Genomic DNA, 20,932 nt, shown 5'->3' with positions numbered 1-20,932 from the left:
GTGTCTACGGCGCTGCCATCCAAAAAGCGAAATACGGCAATTGTCACTTTGGGAAAACTGGAAACCTCGAGGATACTACTTTAGTGGACCGTAAGCGGAAGAGGAAGACTCGTGGAAGGAAACGTCAGCACCACAAGCTGGATCCTGCCTATCAGAACCCTCTCCGACCGAGCTGGGGAGGGCGAAGCATATTAAATGTTAGATACCAAGCCCTTGAAAGAAACCATGGTACATCATCCACATGCTGGGTGGACAGAATCCGGACGTTGATTTGGGAAACTGGAGGGTAAAGTTCTTGAATGCCAGAAATCTAAAAACGTGAAGCTAAGCTCGGTGTTCGAACTAGACTAAAGAAGTCTAAAGAGTGAAATTAAATCAGTAAACTGTAGAGCGTCATCTTTATTTTGAGAGAGACAATTCTGTTCTCAGGATTTATATACGTCCACCTTACAATACCAGATTACCGAAGCAAAAACTAAGACATCTGGTGGCGTATGCAGAACCCTTAATAGGTTGTGATGCAAAGCTCAACATATTGGTTGGGGGAGTAACATATGCAGTTTTAGAAGAGAGAAGCTGCAGACTGTCGGGTGTTAGACAAACTCTCACTGTCGGACCACTGATAATTCAATCCGAATGTTGGAGGCGAACAGCCTCTGTTTGAGTGCGCCACCTGCGGGTAGCATCAAACTTATTAATGAAAATCCTGCCATACATGAAAAAATCAGTGATACTCCGTTAGACGGGGGAGTCGAGTACAATGGACCACTACGCTGCGAGTGCTCAGAGACTTTGCCTCTCCCCCACTTTATATGGACATATATACACACACTCGTGTTTGTAGAGAGGACAGTTTGGGTTGGACTAGAAAGTGGTCGAACATGCCAGGCTTAACTGCATCCGCAAAGAGTGTCTAGTTTCTTCAGACAGTTGAAAAATAGAAGAATGATCTCGGGTAGATCATCTGAAGCTAGTTTATTGGATGCTGATTGACAATCAATTTAAGCAGGGTTATGCTATTTGAAGGAGATGAGTCTTGATTTGAAGTCGCCACCGAAAATAAGGAACTTGAAATTTAACTGGAGATCGGTCATGAGGTTCATTCCACAGTTGCTGAGTTGATATACGGTTGCCATTCACTTCTTGGTGGGACATAGCGCACTAACCACGCCTACGCGCTATTACCCATGGTTTACTAAAATGTGTTTCACCTCCTTCTAAGACTTTCCGAAACGTTCACACTCTTCCTCTTGTCGGCCAGCTTCGGAGAGTGGGTTCCACTACATGACTTAGCTAGCAATGAAATTGTCGCTCGTCCTTAAAGTGTGGCCTATCCATTACCACTTCTGCCTCCTGATCATAACATCCACGAGTAACTGATCTGTGTGTCACATGAAACAGCTTACCAATAACAAAAAGAAATAATATCGGTTAAAAGATACATCCCTGGCGTACTCCGCTTATACTCGAAATTCCTCTGAAATTTTACCTTAACGCAGCACGTTACATTTTGAGACATGTTCTTTAATGCGTTGTGGGATTATCTTAGCTATTACCTTTGCGACAGTAGGAAGCACGCATCTACCCTTCCAATTGTTGCAATCAAGACGGGCTCTCTTGTTTGGAATCCTTCACAGACCATTGAAAGCTTTGCGACCGCGTGTAAGGTCTTCCATCGCTGCAATGATCTCGAAGATACTACCGAACATTGGTGGGCCAAGACAAAGTTGACATCTTCTGCTTTCTAGGGTAGTCAGCTTCGTGCTACACTACGCAGCTCCAGTTTGGACAACTGTTCTGGATAACAAAGTAAACTGCCGAAAATTGGGAATGGGTATCGGCTAAGTGCACTCCGGGTATGCAGTGCGTAACGGACAACACCAGGAGAAGCAGCATATGTACTAGCAGGGAAGGTCCCCATAGACATCTTGGTGAATTAAGGTCGGCGACTCTACGACCAAACGTATGGAACCGGGGAGTCTAGTGAACTTCGCCGGTAGCTCGCACGGTGGGAATCTATCGAAGAGTGGCAAATTTCTCTAGAACCTAGGTATCTAGATTGCAGGTACTATTTCAGAGATCTTTAAATTATTTCTCGACCGCTTTGGCTGCTCTGTTGGGGAGGAGGCTTGAAGAGAAGATGAGAGTATCATCGGCATATTGCATAAGGCCGGTGCCGCGCTTGGAAGTTGGGACCTTAGCCGTGAAGATATTATAAAAGGTGGGTCCAGAAATGGATCCTTGTGGTACTTCCGCTGTTACCGACAAGGGGGAGAATTTCACTAGTTTGTTTGAATGCATAGAGACGAAGTCGGTGACAGTTGTTTCAATCATCGATATCGACATCGGCGGATTATTTTGAGGCGGAGGGGCATTGAGCTGAGACTCAAATGATTCCGCAAGGACTTGCGCCTTTCTGACGTCTCCGCAGATTGGTTCCCTGTTCCAGGTAAGAACGAAATTGCGGGACTCATTTTTCCCCGTTAGCCTATTTATATGTTGAAACATATCTGGCCCGAGCCTCTGCGACTTTACGGGTTAATTTTTTATTGCGGAATTACGCCGGATAATTATATTCAGACAATTAATCCGGGAAAGCAATGCTTTATATTCAGTATTGACTTTATTTCCATATTTATAGAAGTTGCGCTTGAGGTTCCTGCGTCAAATCTGTCTGACCTTCATGTGCAGCATGATGTCATGGGGAAGTTTGTTGTATATAAACTCATCGGCTTTGTTCAGCCTGGTATTCCTGCGTGTAGCAGTATTGATGGCGTCTGTAGCCAAAATGATAGCTTCGTCGATTTCTTTGTCTGACAGATTACGATCTGTAACGAGTTTCTTCAAGTTCAGCATTGGTGCTAAATCTGACTTGAATTTGTCCCAGTCAGTGTGGGCGAATTTTCTGATGGTTACCTTAACTCGCTCCTGTAGTTGCAAAGTTGAGGTCAGTTTGAGTTCAACTGTAAAATGGTTGGGCATGCCTGGCGAAGTTTTACAGGAAGTCACCTGAAAATTTTGCTTGGCTTCGTCAGACAGCAGGAAAAAGTCAATGATGGATTGATTAGTGGGTCTTACCGGGGAATTCGGCGAGACCACCTCAAGGTTGGCTGGCGTGAAAGGGCTGTGGATCCAGTTGTAGAAGGTTTTCCCATTTGAATTTTCTGCCTTATCACCCCAGGAATTATGCCGTGAGTTAAAGTTGCCACCGAAGATAAGGTAAGACCTTTAAGTCATGGCCCAGTTGCTCACTTCGGGAATTGCATTTGATATAGACGGAAACTACCAAAATCACCCTATTATCGTTGGTTTTTACTATTACCGCAGCAGCGGAACAGACTAGTAGTTTCTTGATGACGACTTCTTTAAATTGGTAGTCTTTGTTGACTAGAAGGGCAGCGCCCGTGCTGTTGTTATGCCGGATAGTGCTGTATCCGGTGAAGTTGACATTATGTATATGATTTAGGTGAGTCTCCGAAACGCAGAATATTCAGAGTGTCAATGAACTCTTGGGCAGTGGCACGTTGGGCGTGTGAGATCAAGGACGCGGAGTTAAAGGTGACAATGCTTAACTCCGTAGATTCATGATTAGTTGAATTGCAGCAAATTGCCGCTGCTCGTTTGTCTGTGCAGAAGCAAGACTTTCGGCCAAATTCCTGAAGGCCGGTTTGTTGCCTTGTGGAGCTTGAGGTGCTGCGGTTCTAGAAAGAGTATTCCTAGCTGCCTGAACGTACGATACGCCTGGTCGAGATAAGTTTTGTGACATCTGTGTCACCGTTTGTTCGTTTCTTACTGTTTCAGCATTCTTTTTTGCCCTGCCAGCCTCCCTTCTGGCAACTACATCTTTGTATGCCGGGCATCTGCGGTAGTTGGCAGGATGTCCGGTGTGGCCGCGATTGCAGCAGTGTGGCATCTCTGCCGTGGATGTTGGGCATTCCCCCCGAAGATGTGATTTTGTGCACGTACCTGTCCACAATGGAACAATTGAGGGCGATGTGCCCGAAGTTCTGGCAGTTATAGCACTGCACTTGTTGCTTCAGTGAAATCTTTCGGTGAAGTATATACTTCACTTTGTACACTTCACTGAGCTTTTGGCAATGCTCGAATGTTGCCACGAATAGTCCGGATTGCGACTTTATCGGAAGTGCTGGGCTCTGGTTGTGCAGAAGCTTTTCTGCGCGCGTGACTAAATTGGCCACGCTTTTCAATTTCAATTGCGGGTACTCCTCGTTGAGCTCCCGCAATATGTCCGCCTGATCTGCCTCTCTGTGGAGACCGCGAATAACTAAGGACTTAGTCCTCAAGGTCTGTGGGGTGCTGGTGGTGGCGTGTAGCCCTTTCTCTCTTATGAGAGTGAATATTGTTGCGTACTTTTCAACCGTCTCGGCGAAAATGAGGGTCCTATCTCGTGTTTTTCAGGGTTGCTTCCAACTCTTTCTCTTTTAAGACGGCGGTGCATTCAGCTTGTACCCAGTTATCGGAGGAATCCTAGGTTTCTTGGGGGTGGTTGCTTGGGATACGGATTGTGGCTTAGCTGGAAGGGCACTAACACTACTCGCACTAACCTTAGGTCTATTGCTGGATCTCTTTTTGCGCTGGACGAAGTTAAAGGGGTCTCCTTCCTCCTCCTGGATGATAACTTCCAGGCACATGTCGCTAGCTTCTTGGTGTTGCTGCTGTCGTTGTTGATTCTGTTGCTGTTGATTCTGCTGCTGGTGTTGCCGCTGCCCGGCCATGTCGTTTGCTGCTTGCAGAGCAGCCATCTGCTGCTGCAACTGGGTGATGAGTGCTAGTTGGCACTGCAATTGTTGGGCCATGTCGGCCTTTCCCTGTTCCAATTCCGCGATTCCTTCAAGGAGGCTTGAGTTCCCCTCCATCTGTGTTGTAGGGGCCGTGGTTCCCTCCTTCTCTGATAATACTTCCTCAGTATCAACTTCGATCTCTTGGCGGACAACCTGTTCCCAAGCCCGTCTTTGGCTCGCTCTGAAAATATAAAGAAATTTTTTCTTTATTCGATTCTTTAATTTTTGCTGAACAGTGTCCAATTTACATTGATGCCATTGTTAGGAACAATAATCCTTGGTTTTGTCTCCACTGCAATGTTTTCACTCTTTTTTTCCCCACTTTTTTTTTCTTTTTTAAAATTTCGCACTATAACTTTCTGATTAATATGCCCGAAGGCAATTTGTCGTCGCGCACTGTGTTTAAAAAAATCTCCACCCAAATCTCGGAGCGAACTGACGCTGACAGGCGCTTAACACCCGAAAACATTGTGGAGTTCATCCTGGAGTCAACGGATGCTTTGGACCAGGCTGTGAAGGAACTGAAAGTTTTCATCAACAGCTTAGGCAGGAAGAACTAAGTCGAAAACAAGCGGGGAAGAGAACCATAATGAGCCGCAGTTAAAAGCTGATCCAGGTTCCCGACGCAGTACTTTATAGGAGTTCCGTGAGGAGAGTGGATTGATAAGGAGGTGGTTTTAGTCAGTAGAAGTCTCACATAACTGCATGGCAGGATCCAGCAGTAGGTTTTGAACCTTTCCACCTTCCAACGTCAAAAAAAGACAGACAGACCGACAGATATTGAGCCGATTTTAATAAGGTTTCGTTTTGCAAACAAAGGAAAGTCTACTTTCTCATCAATATAAGGTGAAGATATATCTGCACTGAGACCAAATAAATAGGTTTTGAATTCATTCACAGTTTCGCGGAAACTTCTTTCATTTCCAAAATTAGACTTCCACCACGATTTTAATCAACGGAAACCCAAACGGCATGTAAAAGATAAATCTCCCTTAATGTCGTCGCATCCTATGCACATCTTGTCTATTTCCCGTTAGCTGCATTAAATCAACCTCCCCAGATCTCCCTCGGGCACAAGATGCATTCATCTATCCTCAAATAGCCTTTTCCATCCGTTGGCAAACCGAGTGATGACTGTGTAAATATTTGCCTTCCCCGGCAAAGAGCTCAGCACGAACAGTCGTTAGCATCCCTGACGCAATTAAAGCATGGCGTGGCGCGTACCAAAAATAGAAGAGCCTTCACCGTTCATTACCAACAGCCTGAAGAATTCTTTGTGCTTTACCACAAAAACGACGTGTGGAATGATTTGAATTTCGCAAAAAGATAGCACCATATGGCCCTGATAAAGCCACGCCGATCTGGTGCCACCGCACATACAAAAAGAGATTCCCGGCCTGGCGAATTCTTCCTTTTTTTCGAAAAACGCATCAAATTCTCAAAACCTCCCGCATTCTATGCAGTTTATGCGAGGAATTCGTGCGCCGCAGCAAAGGGTTCCATTTCAGCACATGACGGACGTTATGAGAAGGATTCCATATGCATCCCATTCTCCTATTTAGATCAGTGACCCGTGCGGGAGGTGTTTTTCTGAATGGCAAGCAGCTGGTCCTTCCCCGGTACTCGTATGATTAGGTAGGCAGGTCCCTTAATGCGGTGGTTGGCTCTCACTGTGGCATATGACTGAGCAATTCCCGGGTTGCACATGCACGCCAGGATCGATGTAAACAGACGTTTGATCGGATGCACATTTCGGGAAGGTCGACCTCTCCGGACTCGGACTGACTCAGCTTGTGATGATTTATGGAAGTTACGAAACAAAGGGACTGCAGTCGAGGGAAGCTATCGAATTACATGATGAGATAGATCACCTCGGAATCCTCAAATGGACAGATACACGCGTGTAAGAGGTCATAAGTAGTGTCTATCGATTGGGAAGGTATGCAGATGTGCGATTGATGTAATTGTCGGTTGGGAAATTTGATATTCCTTGTGTTCCTGGCAGTCTGATTCCATTAAAAGGTCAAAACAGCCTAAAGGTGTTTCGATCGTTTTTCATCAGTTATCCTGCGGACACAAAGGCGAGTGTAAATTATAGTTCAACACACTTTTGATTAGGTGGAGTCCGCCTGGCCTGGCTGAGCTCCATTATGTTTTGCACAAGAAAATCTGAATACAATGAGGGACGAGCGAGTTATGGATATTCCAATAATACAGATACAAAAGATGCAAACAAGTCACGTTGACGAGTTAAGTCACGTTGACGAAATTCTACACTCACTTCGGAATGCAAGAATGCAGGAAAAATCCATTTCTACGAGTAAATGCTAGACATAGCGTCAGCACATAGCGTGGCGCTTCAGGTATGAAAGGTTTTGTATGCTTCTTCTGTGAGTTTATTTGAGTGCAGAACTATCCCATTTGTGCGTAGCCCGTTATGTATATGCATTTAGCATGTCTGACTACCCACTTTAGTGTGATATTGATATTCAGTTGCAGTAACTTTACACGGCAAAGTCAACTCTGAGCTACTGTCACTTTGTTAGTAATAGTACGATTTCGATCAAACTTGGAGATAAACTTAAGGGGGTTTTTTACTCGATTTCCCTAAAAATATGGTAATATACTATTATTAACTTAATTTGTGCAGATATCGATGTAGAGAGTATTTTGAGGCATGCACACTATATAGAGGCAATTTCATGATTTTTTTCAGATTTTTCGGTTGGATAGTTTCTGAGAATGGGTCCGTTAAAGAAATCATTACTTTCCACCCCTCCCAGTCCCCTCCTATCCAACAAATTTCAAAACTAAAACCGGCTTCGAAAAATACTAATGGAGACCTTTCATTTGATACCCAAGATGACTATATTCGGTGAAAAGATGTTTACACCCCCTTTTTACATTTATGAGCCCCCCCCCCCTCAAATCTCAACGTAGAAGGATATCACACTGCATGTCTTGGTGTTTACAGTTCCCACCTTCTCACCAAATTTCATGTCAATCGGTATAACCATTTCTGAGAAAAGTGCGTGTGACAGACAGACAGACAGACAACCGCCACGGTAAATAATGCGAGTGTAGTGAGCCTGAGGGGACCTTATGGAGTATGTCAATGCTCGACATAATGTCCATCACGCAATTAAAAACCAAGTGCGGGCTATTAGAGCTGCGTATCTTGAAGTACGAGAGGGACTAAAAAAAAGTAGTGAAGGTAAGAAACAGGGAGAAACTATAGCACTGCAGTGAACGCCTAGAGTGCTCCCATCTAAGGGCAGCCCCTTCACTATTAAGTGTAAACCGCATAAGGAGAACGCAGAAGGGCAACCTGTTGCTGGAATTTAAACCAGGCGAAACAACTCAGAAGACTTGCAGAAAAAAATCGAGTCGTCACTGAGTGAGGCAGCAGAAGTGAAGCTCAGTCAAAATCGTGTGGTTATTGAGTGTAAAGACTTGAACGAGATTACAACGAAGGAAAAAATTTGTCAAGTCCTACGATCCCAGCTGGGAATACAGTACGAGATATTATACGGCTAAGGAAGGTATATGGCGGCACACAAACTGCGTCCATAAGTCTAACACTTGAAGCGGCCAAAAGGGCTATCACGGCCAGTAAAGGCTGAGTCGACTGCCGACTATGAGAGCAGATAACTCTGAAAAGATGCTTCAGGTGTTTAGAATTTGGGCACGTGGCGAAAAAATGTACTAGCGTTCACGATACTTCCGACCTGTGTCGTAAATGCGGGAAAAAAGGCTATATTGCAAAAGTCTGCGAAGAAAATCCCAATTGTCTGTCCTGCAGGCAAATAAATGATATTGACAGCGCCTATATCACAGGCAGCAGCACATGTTCGGTGTATAGGAAGGCGATCGACACTATGCGCAAATGTAGTTCCTACAGCTAAACCTGAACGATTGCCAAGCGGCTCAGGACCTGCTCTTCCAGAAGATATTGGAAAACAAAATCAACGTTGCTATTATCTGCGAGCAGTACAAAAATCTAGACAGTGGAGTTTGGGTTGCGGATAAGAGCGGAAAAGCAGCGATGCCAACCACAAAGATTCTCGAGTGTGGCTTCACTAGAACAAAAATAGGCAGAATATCTATTTACAGCTGCTTGCGGTTTTAGTGGATAAAAGTCCCACGTAACCATATGGCAGGAGCCTGCGGTAGCTTTTGAAGCTTTCCTCCATCCATCGGCAAAAAAAAGAAAAAAGTCAGACAAATAGACAGACCGACAAACGCTGGCGCAATGGAGTGGGGAAACTAGAGAACAAATGAAAGGGGAAGAATCCTACTTGAGGTTTTCTCCTGCCTAAACGTCACCCTGGCAAACATCGGAAGCGTAAACACCTTTAGGCGTGGAGAGCTAGGCACCCTTGTAGATATTACTTTTGTAAGTGATTCGTTGGTCAAGCATCTACATCGCCACCAGGCGATATATATTACTATTGAAAAGGAACCCAGAACAATAAATCCTAACCTGAAGAAACCAGAAACAGGTTGGTCATCAAGAGCACTTGATGAGGATATATTTCTCGAGGTATTGCAGTGGAACACCGAGTATACTGGAACAGCCATAGAAAAAGCATCGCAGCTGTACCAACAGATATACCGAGCATGAGATGCTTCCATGCCAAGACGTGTACACTCTCGGAAGCGTAACCCTAACTACTGGTGGAATGCTGAAATAGCGAAGTGTCGTGCGGAATGCTTGAAGGCCAGAAGGCGGAGTCAACGCCGAAGATACATGCCAGAGTATGAGCGACGGTACCTCGAATATATACAGGCACGAAAAATGTTGCAATGGGCCATCACGAAAGGTAAAAATGATTGCTTCAAACGACTCTCTGATGAGGCAGACTCAGATCCATGGGGAGGAGCGTTCAAGTCCGTTATGTCAGCAATAAAAGGCAAAAGGTCCCCTCCTATTATGGGCCCTAGATTATTGTGGGAGATAGTTTCGACATTGTTCCCCCAACATCCGGAAACAATTTTCCCAATGATACCAATGAGCGCCGAAGACATACCTCCAGTAACCACAGACGAAGTCTTGGAAGCAGTGAAAAGAGTCCGGGATGCCGCAGCCCCCGGCATGGATCGAATCTCCAATAAGGCGCTGAAATTGGCAATGAGAATGGCACTAAGCATGTTTGCACGGGTATTTACAGACTGCCTAAAAGAAGGGTCCTTCCTAGCAGAGTGGAAAATACAAAAGCTTGTATAATCAATACAGGTGAACCAACATCCTATAGACCTATCTGTCCTCTGAATAGGCAAGGTCCTCGAGCGGATAATCTATAACCAGTTATATCCATTAATTGATAGTGGAAGTTATTTATATATAGGCAGTTTGGCTTCCGGAAGGCTCGGTCAGCGAGTGATGCTACCAAACTGGTTTTTGAACTGGCCAGAAAAGCCTACGACGAAGGAAAATACTGCGCACTGGTGACTCTTGACATCAAAAACGCGTTCAATTCTGTCAGATGGAATCATATCGTCGAAGCGCTCATCGCGGCACAAGCACCAAAATACATATTAAATATAATCTTCGATTACTTCCGACAGCGGAAGCTACTTTATGATACGGACGAAGGGTCGAGGATGTATGTAATAATGGCAGGAGTTCCGCAGGGGTCTGTTCTAGGCCCTCTGCTATGGAACTTAATATATAATGGTGTTTTACGGCTTCCAGTAGCTAAACAAGCCATTGTCGTCGGGTTTACAGATGATGTTAGAGTGGTCATAACATCCAATCACCCCGACGAAGTACAGATATATGCGAACGAGACTATATGGACGATCAAATCCTGGCTTAAAGACCACGGACTGGAGCTTGCCGAACACAAGACCCGGCGGAACTGTGGAAAATTGCATCGGGCGCATATTGTTAGCTCTCAGCCATCGCTGAAATACCTGGGAGTAATATTCGGTTCTAAGCTTAGTTTTAAACCCCACCTAAAGCTTACTGGGCAGAAAGCGGCGACAATCAGCTCAACACTGGCAAGGATGCTTCCAAATGTAGGCGGCTCGAAGGACAGTCGACGATTACTCTTATCGCGAGTCGTCAGCTCTGTACTTTTATACGCGGTACCAGTATGGGCGTCCGACAGACAGCTTCAAGCTGCATATCAAATAAGCGCTCTCCGAACATGTTGCGCCTACCGAACAACATCTTATGAAGCGGCATGCGTGATTGCGGGGATGATCCCGGTCGATATTCTAACCGATGAGGCAAGTCGTCTGTACGAAAATCAGGAAGCAAGCCTAAACAAGCAAAGTGAGCGTTTGCGGTCACTGGCTGCATGGAAAACAGCATGGGACCAGGCGGAGGATGGCCAGTGGACACACAGGCTTATCCCAGACATAAGCATGTGGACTATGTGGAACCACGGTGAGACGAGTTACGATCTGACTCAGTTCTTGACCGGACACGGTGGATGCAGGAGTTGCCTTTAGAGGTTCGGTCTAGATGAATCCTATTGATTGTCCTATGTGTGAAGGTGCAACCGAAAATGAAGAACACGCTTTCTTTGCTTGCCCCACATTTAAAAGCTCAAGGAGAAAGCTTGAAACAGAGCTAAATACCCGTTTAACGGTGGCAAAATCTGATAAGGTACATGGTGCAATCAAATACAACATGGGACGCGGTAGTTGTAATTGTGAAACGGATCCACCAGGAACTAAAATCAGCAGAAGTACAACGGAGACATAAAAGGGAAGCTACTGCAATTAACGTCACGCAAAGCGGTAGCAGCTCGAAGCAATACCGAAACGGTGGTCCTGCGGGGAGAGAGTGGAGAAAATTGGGAGGTTTTGGTCGGTAAGAGTCCGGCATGCGTGTCCTAGATTTCAGATGCGTATCAATGATGGTTTTCCCCCAGCAGCATCCCGGCAGGTAAATCGTTCTGTAATCGAAAAGCTAATAAAGTTTCATCATTCAGACCCACAAGTGTTTCATTTTAGTATTATATATATTTCTGTTTCCTGTCCGCACGGCAGTCAAATATAACCAGCGAAACCAATTTTGCAAAGTAATTTGTCTCCGAGTTGAGTACTGGAAACAAACAACTTCTAATTACCGAAATTCCACGTTTCCTCGAAGAACAGATAAAATTAGAAAAGCACATTCAATTTGTCCAATCAAAAGCTGATTACTTGCCAGATAATTGCATCGAAATCTTCTTCAAAGTAAATCTGATGCCATTAGTGCGTCCAGGTTGGCGACAAATTACCACAAACCTTTCCCCGATTGCAATCACATCTCAACCGCGAGCAGCAGACCGGATCGGTTCTTGGGAAATTATCAGAATTCTTGCGTATGGAAGCATATCGTCGGTGGATTGCCATCAAATGTGACATCAGACCATGACGGAATTCAAACAAATGCAACCATGTGAATACTTCATGAATACCCTCTGAAAATAATGAGGAGCGGAACAATGTGCTGAGATTCTTCCCTTCAGCTCCTGGTACTGTGGTCACGGTTTGGCTGCGATGTCATTATGGTCGTTAGACAAGAGTAATCTGGCCGTTTTTTCCCGGTGCAGAAACTCATTGCGAAATGTCGGTACCTTGGCTGGTTTGCGCAAAAGTACATGATTTCCGCATAAGCTCGGGAACCACAGAGTGCAAAACGCCGGGTCGCGGCTGTCTTTAACCTTTGCATCGAACCTCGAACCCCTTTTTGCATGCCCCTTTGTCACGGTGCCGGGCTTAGGCAAATAAAAATTGATTTGTTAATGTCAAGGAATCTAAATGATCCTTTCTTGGGAAAAGAAATGCAAATCACCCTCTTCCCGATGCACTTATATATGCAGCCATGAGGAGAAGTTGCGGTTGAATTAGAATTTTTATGGGACTGAGAGCAATGCATTTTTAGGGTTGCATTTCAATAAATACGGAGATTACAGCACGTATTAGGCAAGGTTCATGGCACCACATCATTCAGTAGTGTAAAATGACAAAAGGAGCCAAGAATGAATGCGTGAGACATGAATACGAATGAGCAAGACACTTTGTAATATCCTTTCATGGGTATATTCTGTGGATCTGCATGTGCACATGGATCGAAACTTCTCCATAAACTATCTGACAACTGAGGTTGATATTTCTGGTACACTTTTTTTTCTTGCGAAATCAATACACAAATCCATATACTCGTTACGTACCGGAAAAGCTTGAATTAGCATTAGCCTGCATAAGTAGGTATGGCACGTGCATGTACAAACAAAACCTTATTAAAATCGATTGAATATCTGTTTTGCCCGGAGGTGGAAATCCAAAGATACTGGTAAACATGTTCCAAGGTGTGGGATTTTTACCCACTAAAACCACCCCCTAACTCCTGTCCTGTCCGGAGTACAATGCAGCTGACCAAACTGGCGCTGCGTAAAGCAGTATAGAACTCACCACTGAAGCTACAAGCAGCCTATGGGTGCATCGCGGGCCCCCAACATTAGGCATCGTCCTTGCCAGGGCCACGCTAACATTGGACGGCTTGATTCAAAGTGCTGCTTGAAATTCAGCCTCGCATCTATCATCACTTCAAGGTACTTAATTACTGGCTGTGAAGTGATGATATGCTTCGCCATTCTGATAGGGGCAGCGGTTTCCTTACGCCGCTTCGTGATAAGCATCGTCTCTATTCTATTCTCCGCGAGTGCAAGATCTGCATCTTTCAGCCACTTCCTTATAGCAGTGATTGCTTCGGATGGATATAATTCCACGTTCACCAGATCTTTTGCAACAACAATTACCGCTGTATCATGATTGATGGCATCGACTGTTGATCTGGCCGTACGGAAGCCGAATTGTTGGTCTGATAAGCCTCCCGGAGCAATCTGTTGTAGATTATTCGCTTCAACTTCTTCTTCTTTTTCTTCAGCCTTTGTCCCGTTCACAAGCGGGGTCGGCTCGTCGTGATCGGTTTCACCATTTGGCTCTATCGAATGCCTGATCTGGGTGCAATCTCGAGGCTTTCAAATCCCCATCCAGCGTATCAAGCCACCGTTGCTTAGGTCTGCCTTTTGGTCGTTTACCATCGACTTCGATGTTCAGACCAATCTTTGCAAGTGGATTCTCGTTTGCACGAATTGCGTGACCATACCATCGAAGACGCCTCTCACGCAACTTTTCCACGATCGGTGCAACCCCATAACGATCGCGGATATCCTCATTTCGGATGTGATCTAAACGTGTGACGCCACTAGTCCAACGTAGCATCTTCGTCTCCATTACCGCGAGACGCCGTTCATTGTCTTTTATGGTCGGCCAACGCTCAGAACCATAGAGAGCGACTGGACGGACAACATTGCGGTAAATTTTAGATTTGAGACGTTCGTTGATACGTCGATCACAAAGGACACCAGTTGTGGAACGCCACTTCATCCAGGTTGCGTTAATGCGTGAAGCAATTTCATAACGCAGCTCTCCATTGGCTGATGGAGTTGACCCGAGGTATTTAAATCGCGCAGATCTGGGCAGATCACTGCCGCTGACAGTGATTGTGCCTGTTTCATGGGGATCGGTTGTCAAAAATTCAGTTTTGTTTAAATTCAATCTGAGACCGTGTTGCATGAGGCGATCATTCCATTTTTGAACAAGTTGCTCGAGATCATTTTTGCTATCAGATGCTAGGAAAACATCATCTGCATAAAGCAGTGTGTAGGGCACTGGACGTTGGATATCCCGTGTGACGGTGTCCATAACAAGGACAAAGAGGAGTGGTGAGAGGGCACTTCCTTGATGAACTCCAACAGAGACACGAAACGGTTTTGATACACCCGCCATACTTCGAACTTTACTTTTCGGATCGTGGTAGAGCAATTGAACCCAACGCACGAGTTCTTCTGGTGCTAGGTGTTGTCGTAAAGCATATCAGATGAGTTCGTGTGGTACACGGTCAAACGCTTTCTCTAGATCCAGAAAGGCAATGTAAAGAGGGCGATGCTTCTCACGGTGTTTTTCCATGAGTAACCGAGCAGCGTGTATTGCGTCAGTAGTTCCGCAGTTCTTGACAAATCCGGCTTGATTCACGGTTATTTCAACGATTTCGCGAATACGGTTCTCAAGAATGCGTTCAAAAATCTTCATGGTATGGGAAAGTAACCGGATCGGACGGTAATTTAAACATTATGCTGGGCTACCTTTCTTTTTCCATATTGGAACAGTGGTACTTTCTTGCCAGTCAGATGGTGCTCTTCCTTCCTGAATAACCCGGTTAAAGAATTCACTCAGCCACGGTGTTGGGTCCCAGCTCTTTGCTTTCCAGAGCTCAGATGCGATGTCGTCAGGTCCTGTTGCTTTCCCCGATTTCATTTGTTTTATTGCCTCCTCGACTTCAGTTGCGCTGACTGGTGGAACTGCTCCAAATGTCGGCAATGATTGCGGAAGTGGAGGATGAGCAAATTCTTCAGTTGAAAACTGCTCGAAGTATTCTCGCCATCTATCCGTCGCGGCTCGACGGTCAGTAAGCAAAGTACCGTTCTTGTCATTAACACAACAGAAGTGTTCGATATCCTGTGTGCGTTCATCACAGCTTTTAGCAAGTCGATACAGATCTCTCTCGCCATCCCGAGTGTCCAGTTTATCGTATAGATTTTTGAAATGGTTCGCTCGGGTGACAGCGACCGCTTTCTTTGCTTCCCGGTTGGCATTCTTATAAATTTGCCAATTAGCAGGCGTTTTATCGTCGAGAAATTTGTGGTAGAGGCGTTTCTTTTCACGGACCTTCATTTCAACATCATCATTCCAAAGCCAAGTATCTCGGTTGATGTACCGCTTACCCGGCTTGGTGACCCCGAGGGTTGCAGAGGCCGCTTTGTGGATCGTGTCTTTCATTTGGTTCCATGATTCTTCCACATTCGTAATGGTTGGCAATCGTATGAGTGAGACCGTTTCTTCGTTCTTCTCACCAAATCGCCACCATTTAATGCGCGGCGGGCCAGTGCGTTCCTCACGCCGTTTTATCGGTGGCTTAATTCGCAGGACAGCAATCAACGGCCGATGTTGAGGCGCGATGGTCTCATAGGGAACGACTTTGCAATCAGTGACAGTGGTAAAATGTTGACGTCTTATGAGAATATAGTCGATTTGCGTTTTATTGTTCCCACTATAAAATGTGGGAAGATGAGACAATCGTTTGATGAACCATGTATTCATAAGTACAAGGTCATGGGTGTCCGCAAAATCGATTATACGCTCGCCACCTTCGTTGCGCGCTCCGAACCCCTTTCCCCCCTGGGCACCTGTTACCGTCTGCCTTTTCACCCACATGACCATTAAGGTCGCCGGCAATGATTATGTAATCGTCAGCAGGCACGTGACAAGTCTTTTCATCGAGAAGTTGCCAGAAGGCATCTTTCTCGGCATCAGGTCGGCCTGTCTGTGGTGCATACGCGGTGAAGAAGTGAATAGTGCGATCAGCTGATATAATGGTGAGCTTCATCAGCCGATCATCAAATCGTTCGACTTCTTTAATGGCATCACGGAAACCCTCTGAGATGGCAATGCCAACACCATATTGAGTGTGTGGGTTACCAAAATAGAGAAGTTTGTAGCCATTTTTACCGCGTTCGCGCTCAATGTCGCAGCTTTTGGAACCAGACCATCGGGTTTCTTGCAGAGCGCAGATGTCAATGCACCTTTTCCGAAGGGCTCTTGCGAGTTCCTCGGTCTTTCCAGTTAGGGTACCAACATTTAGCGTGCAGACACGTATTTGTTTTGTTCGTTGTGTGCGGACTAACTTGCTTACGTCCTGACGCCGTCCATGCGTCAAGAACCCTTGCCCATTTCTCGACAGGACCGGGGCCCGTCCTGCCGCGTCGACTGAGGTGGACGCCCTAGCATTTCTCCGAGGCCTGTGACTTAATCCGATCATCATGTTTGTAACGACATTCTATGCATTTTCTTGGTCAACCTGTCGCGGGGCCTGTCACCAAGAGAGATCAGGTAGGATTTAGCGTAGTAGAATAACTCCAACTATACTCTATTTATCACTTTCCCTGATCTCAGCATTTTATTTTTGTTTTACTGAGGATAGTACAGAGTACGTTGCCTCAAACCCTCCTCCTTTACCTGGGCTTGGGACCAGCATACTATGTTAATAGTATGGCGGAGTTAGATTATTCGCTTCAACATTTTCCCCATAGTCTCCAATAGACATATAGGACTGTAGGAAGATGGTTCACCAGGAAGCTTATCACGTTTAGGCAACAACACCAATCTTTGGCTTTTCCATGTCTCAGGAAAGATCCCTTCCACTAAGCATGCTTCAAACAACTCTACCAGCCTACTGCAAATTTTCAGTACTTCTTCCTTCATTACTAGGAGTATTACAGCCACATCTAAAGATGTCTGTAGACTGTAACCTCTTGTGCACTCCTAAGGAAACAAACCCTGATCGATTTTCAGTAGCAGATCGGGACAGGTACTTGCGGAGCTGCCTGACTTCTAAATCTTCCCATCACAGCTCTGTATGCGCTTCCCCATGGGTCCTCATTGGTCCTGGTCAATCCTACTCATTGCCATCGGCTTTGTCCTCTTCGGACTTTTTCAGTTCCAGCATGAGATCTTCCTTTTTATTGCTCCGGATACTGCTTACATCCCCCCCCCCCAAGTCTTTTAGACCAGGGTCAGCTTTTTCTCTTCTTGTGTGTCTACGTAGGACATACTACCCGTGCTTGAAATGATGATCGCTTCGGGACGGATTCTCTCCTTCTTCTTTTTTAGCTTCTTTGGTCCAACCTTAGTCCAACCGTCGTGTATCTTTTGAGACATCGGCTCCCTTGGTGTTTTAGGCACTATTTTCCAGTTTACCGAGGTTTAGGTTTAGGCCCCTTGTTTAAAGCGGGTAATAGGGCTTTTTGTTTTTAGGAACCTGCTGATTTCCTGGATGTTCGTCTTCCTTTTCCCGTACCCTCATTTTCCCCTGCCCGTCGACGAGTATATGGTTGGGCGTCACCTGCGTTGATTGCGTCATCGTTGAAGGAGTAATTTTAGGAATCTAAAAAGAGAAGATAAAACATAAAACATTGAAGAAGGGGACAGTTGGTCCCCGAAATATGTATTTGTATAGATTACCAAATACTTTTAGCCAATAAAAAGGAAAAAATATCTTCCAAGGCAATCTTTCGTTTTAAGACTTCGGATAACAAACTACGTCCTAATTCAAACCATTTAGGGATCTCCTTCAAATCTTTCTCAAATTCCCGCGATTTGTTATATAGAACCCTGATGACTCTCACTATACAGTTGATTGTTTGCTGCACGTTGTGTTTACCTTTGATTAATTCCAACAACTGAACAATTTTCTCTCCAAGCAAAATGAAGGATGTCATCCAGGTCAGAAATCTGTTCCAAAGCAACGTTCTCCCTTGACCACATCCTCCTGCGTGTTTGCTATGGATGTTCTAGGGAGCAATGTGGTCGGCTTAAACACCTCTTTGTCTAACCTGCTTGCAGCATTAGATACCACGGTGATCAAGCTGTCCACCACCGAGGCACTGTAGCCGAGGGATATCGACGACCGAGAGTCTGCTTGCCCACCCCAAAAAGCCCCCGGTACTAGGGTTCCGAGCCGCTGCACCGTAAGTTTATACACCTTCTCTTCGTCTATATTGGTTTATTATTCTGGGTAACCTTTCCAAAGCCATTTTTATCCACGGGTGAGAGTTTTTGTCCCACCTACCCGACCTGCGCATAAACCTCTCCATGCAAGCACACCTTCGGATGCGTAGTAGATATTCATAAGCATCCGCCGAGCATTTCCTTATCCGCACAAAAGGACGCGCCTGATGGGAGATCTGGCAACTCCTCACAGGTCCGTCTGTCTGTCTGTCACACCCGATTCTATTGAAAACGGATGAACCGATTGCAAAATTGATGAGAGCGTGTGGTCTGCTGTTCGTTTTACATACAGCAGGAGGCGCAATTTTGTGTTAAGTTTAAGGGAGAGGAGGCTCCCTCCCCGAAAGGGGAGCCAAGTACAAAATGGCACTTGTATAAGGGATAACACAGGGCATAAGTTCGGGAAATTTGAAGGGAATCCAACTGTTATTAACAAAGTTATAGAAAGTGCAACTTTTACATTTGATGTGAATTTCATGCATCCAACAACGTGTATGACGTCGTCATCCCATATCAATTCGTCAATACCACAATAAGATGAGCTCACATTAATACCCCATACATGTACAAACAAAACCTTATTAAAATCAATTCAAATGTCTGTCTGTCTGCCTTTTTTCTTCCCGGAGGTGGAAGTCCAAAGACAGTGACACACTTGTTCTAGCTTGTGGGATTTTTACTCACTAAAACCACTCCTTGACTCCAGTCCTCTTCCCCGCGGAACCACCACAAAGTATTTCGTCGTGAACATGGCTCTAGCCTCTCCCTCCGCCCATCGATTGCATTCGCAACTGCGCCTTTCTCGCCTCCTCTGTCTCTCTTAATCTCCTCTGAACCTAACCTACCATGTCGTTCACTGCATTCCAGCCCTCCTGGCATGCAAGCATTTTTCCTAATTATATTTTCAGTCTCCTCTAGACTCTTCCTTTCCTCAGCGAATCTACACTGGAAGAAAACATGCTCCGGGTCCTCCGGAATACCCTCGCAGCTGGTACAGCTAGGTCAGTGTACACAAAGTAGCCAAGGTAATATCATGCAGGTGGAAAGGTTCAAAACCTACTGCTGGCTCCTGCCTTGCAGTTATGTGAAACTCCTACTCACTAAAACCGCCTCCTTTTTCTTCCACTCTCTCCACGGAACTACTATAAGTATTGCATCGTGGGGCTGGATCAGTTCTTAACTGCGGCTCATTATTATTCTCTCCATTTCTTGCTTTCTTCGCAGTTCCTCATACCTTAGTTGAATCATTTTCAGCTCAATTACAACTTGATTCCACGCCTTCGTTTACTCCAACGTATACTCTACTATATTTCAGGTGTCAAGCGCCTGTCTGCGATCGGGATAGTTTATCATCATCATCAACGGCGCAACAACCGGTATCCGGTCTAGGCCTGCCTTAATAAGGAACTCCAGACATCCCGGTTTTGCGCCGAGGTCCATCGGTTCGATGCCTGGCGTCCTGACCTACGCCATTGCTCCATCTCAGACAGGGTCTGGCTCGTCTTCCTTTTCTTTTTCTGCCATAGATATTGTTCTTATAGATTTTCCGGGCTGGATCATCCTTATCCATACGGATTAAGTGACTAGCCCACCGTAACCTATTCAGCCGGATTTTATTCACAAGCTGGTAACGCTCATGGATTTCGTAGGGGACCAAAAATTCTTCGGAGCAGTTTTTGTAAGTTGAAATAGGCTCTGTTGGCTGACAACAACCGTGCGCGGATTTCATCATCGTAGCTGCTATCGGGTGTGATTTTCGACCCTAGATAGGAGAAATGATCAACGATCTCAAAGTTGTAGTCTCCTATCTTTATTCTTCCCGTTTGACCAGTGCGTTTTGATGTTGGTTGGTTGGTTTTCGGTGCTGACGTTACCACCATATACTTTGTCTTGCCTTCATTGATGAGCAGCCCAAGATTTTTCATCGCCTGCTCGATCTGGATGAAGGCAGTTTGTATGTCTCGGGTGGTTCTTCCCATGATGTCGATATCGTCAGCATAGGCCAGTAGTTGGGTGGACTTAAAGAGGATCGTACCTCTTGCATTTACCTCAGCATCATGGATCACTTTCTCGAGAGCCACGTTAAAGAGGACACATGATAGGGCATCCCCTTGTAGACCGTTGTTGATGTTGAATGGTCTTGAGAGTGATCCTGCTGCTTTTATCTGGCTTCACATATTGGTCAGAGTGTGATGTCAACGCTCACCACATATGCTGGGGAAGTTCCAACATCAATGCCAGAGGATCGAGACTACTATCTATCTAATAAGAACCGATTTGCAGATCCTTAATTTGGGCTATGAACCCACTTTCTTCAACGCCTTTCTTCACGGTGGAACCTCCTGACATCGCGGCTCTGGTCGAAGTAGCATTGATTTCGCAATGGACGTGGATCCACCTCCATCCATTCCATTTCGGAATCCGCGGAAGACAGATTGGGTGACGTATAAAATAGAATTAAGCGCCCGAGTCACGATCCCTTGGAAGCGATCAAATCCATT

Source organism: Hermetia illucens, chromosome 3 (genome assembly GCF_905115235.1).
Source record: "Hermetia illucens chromosome 3, iHerIll2.2.curated.20191125, whole genome shotgun sequence".
NCBI classification, from domain to species: Eukaryota; Metazoa; Arthropoda; class Insecta; order Diptera; family Stratiomyidae; genus Hermetia; species Hermetia illucens.
Note: the sequence above shows the minus strand (reverse complement) of the source record.